We start from the raw sequence: 7,256 nt of genomic DNA, 5'->3' as shown, positions 1-7,256 counted from the left end.
TTGAGTACATTATTATTTATAATTGTTATTAACTGCTTGCTACATTATCAGTAACAGCTTTGTCATGTATTAGTATTGATCGGTCAAACTTTATTTTCAACATATTTATCAACTACTGTGTAATTGCTCAATGCTATTAGACATGATTATTTTTTCCTACCATTTATGAGTTGATAAGGGGAAAGGAAAGTTGACTGGAGCATGACTCACTTCTGCCTAGATCCCAGGCAGGGCTGTACAGCATGGTCTATTGCTGCTGTTCATATCTAGCCCAGTCCTCTCAGTCTAAGTAGAGAGAGTCTGCAGGGAGCAGCAGCAACTAATTAATGTCTTGTAGCCTTTTAAGAAGCAGCTGTTGTTGAGAACACTTCCTCTCATACTTCTCCTTAGCATTTTGTAAACCTAGATCGTAATTCTGCTTGTTTTGGTCCAGACAGATGTAATCAAGAGGAAGAGGGTATAAGCTATAGAGAAAATGTTTTTAACATGACTTTGCAAGTGCCATTATCAAAAGCAAGACACTATCTACCACATGGTAGTATTGGTACAAAAGGCATGCTGAATGTGCCCAGCATGAGAGCTGTCAGCACACAGCTGTTGCTGCATGCAGGACCTTCCTAACCTGATGGAAATTTGGAAAAATATTCTATAGGTTTCTGTAGAATTAATGGTTTTGTCATCAGCCTTCACATAGCTGGCAGCCTGTCTGACAAGCTGCTAAGGTTGGTATCAAGAGCTAAAAATTACTCGCTCTACAAAAAGACTGTGTTGTGTAGGTGGATATGGACTGAGCTATCTGCCAAACTGTGGTTTTTTTATCTCCTTCCTTCATCTTTTCTGCCAGTGTTCTTGAGACATTCACCATGGTGAAGTATACTCTGATTCTTAGAATCTCCCTCAGACCATTTTTGTGTTTTCACACTCTGTAACTCTCCTCCCCCAGTTTTTGCTATAGCAGAAGCCATTTTGGCTTCACATCTATGAGAAGAGTTCCAGGCAGTGCTTGTGTTTTCAATGCCTGATGAAGAGAAAGCTGTTGCTTCCAAAATATAAGCCATGGGAGAAAAAAACCTGACACAGTTACCTGCCTGTGTTCTGCACAAACCACATAGGGATTGCATTTTATGTTGAATTTAAGAAATTTTAGTTTGCTAGCAGTCAATTTTATTTCTGCACCAGGCCAAGGCAGAGACAGAGCAGCATTTTCATGGACTGTGAGGGCTGATAAGAAGTAGTAGATTTGCATCCCGAGTATGAAGGTTCAAGCTGAAATTCTGCAGTGTGGGTTTATCAGTCTTTAACTTGCACTGTCCCCTAATCTTAGTGGTGCTTTGCCAAGGCAGTAGTCATGCAAACACAAAGATGTGATAGTGTAAAGTGTACAGGAAAAATTCAAGACAAATGGGTGAGATGAGGCATTCTCATTAGAGAGTACATTTCGAGTTTTTACTTGCGAATTCTGTGAGCATTTGACTGACCACACTCACTCCCTCTTCCTGATGTGTTTAACTTAAGAGATGAAGCTCTAATAAAACAGAAAATAAGGTCCTCTTGCCCGCCATTCAGGTGCTGGGTGGGGCTTCCTGCGGCCCTCACGGTGTGATTCAAAGAAGGCTCTAGGGTGTGCAGTGGCCTGGGGCATGGCACATCTTTGAGAGCTTGGCACATGTGAGAGCATGGCATGTCTTTGAAGGCATGGTACACCTTTGAGGGTGTGGCATGGCAGCTCGCACAGCAGTTCACTTAAGCAAGGTTGCAGTCACCCTCTTGCTAGTGGATTTTTGTATTTTGTGTTGGGGTTTCATTGGTTGGTTGGTTTTGGGTTTTCTCCAGCAATGGTCTCCCCATAATCAAAAGCTATAGCTAGTAAAAATGTACCAACCCAAGCAGAAGCCACCAAGAAGGATGCATCTGTCCAGAGACCTTCCTGTAAGGAGTGTTTGAGCCTGTCACTAGCACCAGGGGACAGTGTAAAAGACTCCTGCCTGTGGTGAGAACAGGTGAATAATCTGCTCTGTCTGGTGGCCGAGCTTAAGGATTAGGTAGAAAGACTAGGAGGTATTAGGGAAAGTGAAGGAAATAGGCCGGTGAAATTTCACCCTTCCATCCCTTAGAGAAGCCCACCAGGAGTCAGAGGACCCCCATGCCTCCCTCAATCAAGCAGGAGGAGGAGACCTAATAGATGGAGAGTGGAAACGGGTCCCTCCTCAGGGAGGTAATGAAAATTCCCCTTGACCCCCATCACCCATCCAGGTGCCACTACAGAATAGCGTATGAGGCCCTGAATCCAGAGGGTCAGCCAAATGACACAGAAGAAAATAATCTGCCCAGAGAGCCTCCCAATTTCACATCGTCTGTCAGACAGATTACTACCTCTATCATTAGAAACAAAAGAATGGTAGTGGTAATAGGTGACTCCCTTCTGAGGGGAACAGAGGGCCCATATGTCAACCAGACCAAACCCACAGGGAGATCTGCCCCTGGGGCTCGGGGACAAGATATTACCGAGAGACTCCATGGGCTGATCCAGCCCTATGATTATTACCCACTGCTGACAGGGGGTCCAGCCACATGGGCTCCAGCTATCTATTAAGGGCAAAAGGATTCTAGCCCATGAATTGGCCCAACTCATTGAGAGGGCTTTAAACTAAGTTCAAAGGGGAAAGAGGATGCAACCATGCTCTCCAGGAACAAGCCTAAGGATGATAAGCCAGAGTCAGGGGTGAAATCAGCAGCCCAGATGAAGTGTAAATACACTTAAGCACTCAACATGAGTAACAAAGGCTACACCTTGAATGTTGTGTCCAGCTGTGCCCCTCAGTTAAGAAAGGATGTTGAGATGCTTGAACCCATCCAGAGGAGGGCAGCAAGGCTGGTGAGGGGCTTGGAACACAAGCCCTATGAGGAACAACTATGGGAGCTGGGGTTGTTTAGCTGGGAGAAAAGGAGGCTCAGGGGTGACCTTATCACCCTCTACAACTCCCTGAAAGGTGGTTGCAGTCAGGTGGGGTCAGGCTCTTCTCCCAGGCAACCGCTGACAGAATGAGAGGACCCAGTCTTAAGCTTCACCACAGGACAGTTAGGTTAGAAAAAAATTCTTCACTGAAGGAGTGGTTGGGGAATGGAACTGTCTACCCAGGGAGGTGGTGGAATCACCTTCCCTGGATGTGTTTAAAAAAACGACAGGACATGGCACTCAGTGCCATGGTTTAGTTGATGAGGAGGTGTTAGGTCATAGGTTGGACTTGATGATCTCAAAGGTCTTTTCTAGCCTAGTTCATTCTGTAATTCTGTATTCTGTTCTGATGTGAACAGTGTCAAAGGTTGGAGGAGACGCTGATATTGCATTTCTTTAAAAAAACTTTTAGCAAACATATGGATAAATGGCTATAACAAACAGACTATGGAGCCCCTTGTATACTGTAAACAGAAAGCAAAGAGGGTCCATTGGATCCAAAAGAAGCAATTACCTCACTATCTGCAGTAACTAAAATCAATTTGGGTCATAGGGCCATCTCATGGGCTCTTACCAGCTCCCTACTTTAGGAGGCTGGTGAGTGTTGGGGGTACTGCTGGCAATGGGGCCCAGTGAGAGTGCTTGGATGCCGGGCTCAAATAATACAAACCCATGGGACTGCTGTATGTAAGCAAAAAGTGTAACCCCAGAGCTGTCTGAGGAAGGACACAGCACTGACAGACAGATGTAGCACAGTTGTCTCAGAAACCCCAAAAGTGCTTGAAGAGTCTTGGGTGTCAGGCAGTTTGCATGAGGGACACCAAGAGCCTTATAATTGAGCCCTGCTTTCACATTTGAACTGTGCTGGAATATAAGCTTTGATGTCTATGTTTGAAATGTCAGTGCATGCTGCCATTTAATCTATTCTCTTGGAGTCTTTAATTGTGTACATAAAATATAAATAAAATACATTGTTCAGAGCTGCAGTATTTGTTGTCTTTTTTTTGACACTGGTTCACTTAGAAAGTTCAACCTATTGTTAAACTAGCCATTTCCAAATTACGGATTTTTATTATTTGTATCTCAAGCAAATTCCTTGTTTCCTTGACATGATTATCCTTCAAGCCTTTCAGTCTTCCAAACAACATTTCTAAGGTACTGTGAAATTCAGGAAATTGTCCAGTATCTTTGCTTATTCACATCTTGAATGTGCATCCTGAGGTGCATAATGGTAGATATTTTTCTGCTGTGTTTTCATTTTGGTTTTGCCTCATTTTCATTACATCTGCAAGTTTTCAAGATAAGAACTGCTTTTTAAGAAGAAAATATTCATAATGCAGATGATGCACAAAACCAAGATACTGTTCCCTGGTCATCGCAAGCTATAGAGTTAGAGCAGAGCAAGAATTCATAAATCCAGTGCTCTGCCCTCTAAATTATTCTACCTGTTGGAATTTCCTATATGTTAGCAATTTCCCATCTGCCCTCCCCAAAATATTATGCCCTTCTGCAAGAAGTTTCTGCTGTGGCAGAGTAGCCCAATGAAGCCATATTCAAGAGTTCTTGCATGTCCTGAAGTAAATGCTAAATGAGCTGGGAACTGGTACGCTGAGCAGAGCAGCACTCCAGGATTTTCTGTAAGAGGTCAGGCACTCTTGTTTGTGATCACTTGCACAAATTCAAACCAATTTCCCCAACATTTTTTCTCTGTTCAAACTAATATTCAGATTTAGTGCTTGTCTTCCCTGAAGTCAGCTCTCAAACAGATTTACAGGAGCATGTAAGATCACATTAAGCACAGACCTAAAGCTCCCTCTAAATGCATATATTGATTCTGTTCAGTGTATGTCTTCAGAAGGATTAATTTCTCTTGCATTTCTGAAATGAAGTTAACCTATTACAGTAAAACATGACTGTAAAGCAACTTGACTTCAGCTCCCAGCTGTTGGGAAAATCCAACTTGTGTTTAAACAGTAGACTAAACTATGATGTTTAGAATAGGTTAAACAGCACCCATAAAAGAAGCAGACTGTATTTACAGTGTCTGTGACTACTACCAGTTAGAAATATTGCAAATCTTGGCATGCAGGTGAGTCCAAACTACAAATATATTCCCAGTTAATTTCAAGGCAGTACATTCAATTTCTGAGAAAAAGACCTGTTAAATATCTGCTTAGTTGCATGTGGGGAATGTATGTAGTAAATAACAAACTGATTACAGACAAAGTTAATTAAGCTTTTTGATGCTGATAGATATGGCTTAACAGAGGTTCTCAGTCATAGGGATGAGGTGGATATGCTGCTTTGGCCTGTAGGGCATGGTGGCTGCACGCTCTGCAATGGCATGGCTCATTCTCTGAATGAGTGCAGGAGGGTCACCTTAGATGTGTGTTCCTGAGGCCCACACAGGGGACTGGGCTGTGTTGTTCATAGTGATGGCTATGAATGTTATGCAAGAAGATTCGTTGTCTAAAATAGGCTCCAACAAATTTCCTTGTCACCAACCAGGATGGTGACCCTGGCACCACATGACAAGCACAAATGGTATCCTATGTTAGGAAAGGTTACCTAGGAAAGTTGCCTATGACATAAGAATTTCAAAGACAAAATGTTTTTTGTGGTCACTGCTGTGACTAACATGGCTTCTATGTAGTAATTTCAAGCTGAGGATTTGCCTGTGTGGAGGGGATGAGAAAGGATCCTTGCAAGGTGGCAACAGCCCAGAACAAATTTCCAGCAAACCTAAAATGTGAATTCATGGTGTGCTCAGGTGGGCTTTATATAACAACTAAATAATAGGTATATGCTTGTAAGTAACTATATTTGTCCTGTCTGTACACACTGAAAAGCCCAAAAGTGTGGTTAAAAAAGGGCTCAAGCAAACAAGTCACAAAACAGAGTACAGCAGAGTGAGGCATTCTGCTAAAGATGGAACACAGCTTTCTCCTCACTGCTTTGCGCCCCTGGATCCTTCCAAAATATGCCTCAGAATAACAGGATCGTTTTTGTTGCTGGCCTCTGCTGTCTGCTTCATTCACACACTATGGTCATGGTGTTGGCTTGAGCTAGAGGTAGCCAGGCTAAAGCCTTGCTGTAGAGAAGACAAAGGCATTACACTGGCTTTTGTCTTGGTTCTAAGCTGGCTACAGGCTAGAAGAGAGTGAGCTGGGCAGGGTGCTGGGAGTTCCCATGATGGCAGTCACTTTCTGATTCTGGGAAATTAGTTCCTCTGCTTAATTTCTGTTTCCTACATGTCTGTGAGTATCTGTAGGTGCTGCATGCCTTCAAACATTGCAGACAGCCAGGCCCATAACGGAATATGAACCGAGGCAGTGTGGAAAAATGGCCAGTTTCCTCCTTCCAGTTGTGCCCTTTGCTCTGAGCATTGAGGTTCACTGCAGTTGCTGCTGCACAGGATACAGAGGCTCCTCATCACTACTCTACCAGCTCCATCAACACAGGATGGCTGGCTAGAGTCCAACCAGAAGTCCTTCCATTTGTCTTGGAGTGTGTGTCACAGAGGGAGGGTTCTGTGCTTCATTAACTCCTAGTTTTTCTACTACAAAAAAAAGCCCAAATAACAAACCCAAGTCTGCTTGTGACTGGAAAAGAAAGGAAAAAAAAAAAAAAAAAAAAAAAAAAAAAGCAAGGAAACAAATGCCAAAACCTCACTTTACATCTTTTTCCAAAATACCTTTAATTGTCTGGAGTGACTCACTGACTCTGCTACACATTAAGAGATCTTAAAGGTATATTTTAAAATAAAACTAGAGAGATGAATATTAATTCTGCTTCAGCCTCAGCTCCAAATGTATTTATGGCTTAGTGTTCTGGGTTGAGCCTGTTCTAACCAACATGAGAACCTATGCTTAAGAAACTACAGGATGATTAAAATAGCAATCTCTTTGCTGTGGAGCTTCAAATGCAGAAACTCAAGGCAGGCTGTGCTCCAAGCACTATTTTTTTATCTTTGAAGACATAAAAAGCTTGCTTGGTTTGTCTGGCTGGTAAACACTGCTAGTCATATGTTGGCTTTAAAAGCTAATGTGAAAGAAGTCAGTGTTGTAGTTTCCAGAAATGTAAATCCTTCATAGTGACTGCAAGCCAGGGAGTTAGGAATGAGGAGAGAGAAATGGGGGGCCATCTTTTTGCATGAAGGCATGAAAAAGTTTTAAATTAAATGTATTCTGCTAACACTTTTAATCATATGTCCCAAAAATCCTATCAAAAATATTAATCATCATCTAGGAATGCAGAGTCCCCATCTACTGGCCTGTGTTCCCTTTGAGAAGGCAGGGCA

This window comes from Sylvia atricapilla, chromosome 13 (genome assembly GCF_009819655.1).
Source record: "Sylvia atricapilla isolate bSylAtr1 chromosome 13, bSylAtr1.pri, whole genome shotgun sequence".
NCBI lineage: Eukaryota > Metazoa > Chordata > Aves > Passeriformes > Sylviidae > Sylvia > Sylvia atricapilla.
The sequence above is the reverse complement of the archived record's forward strand: the minus strand, read 5'-3'. Positions refer to the sequence as shown.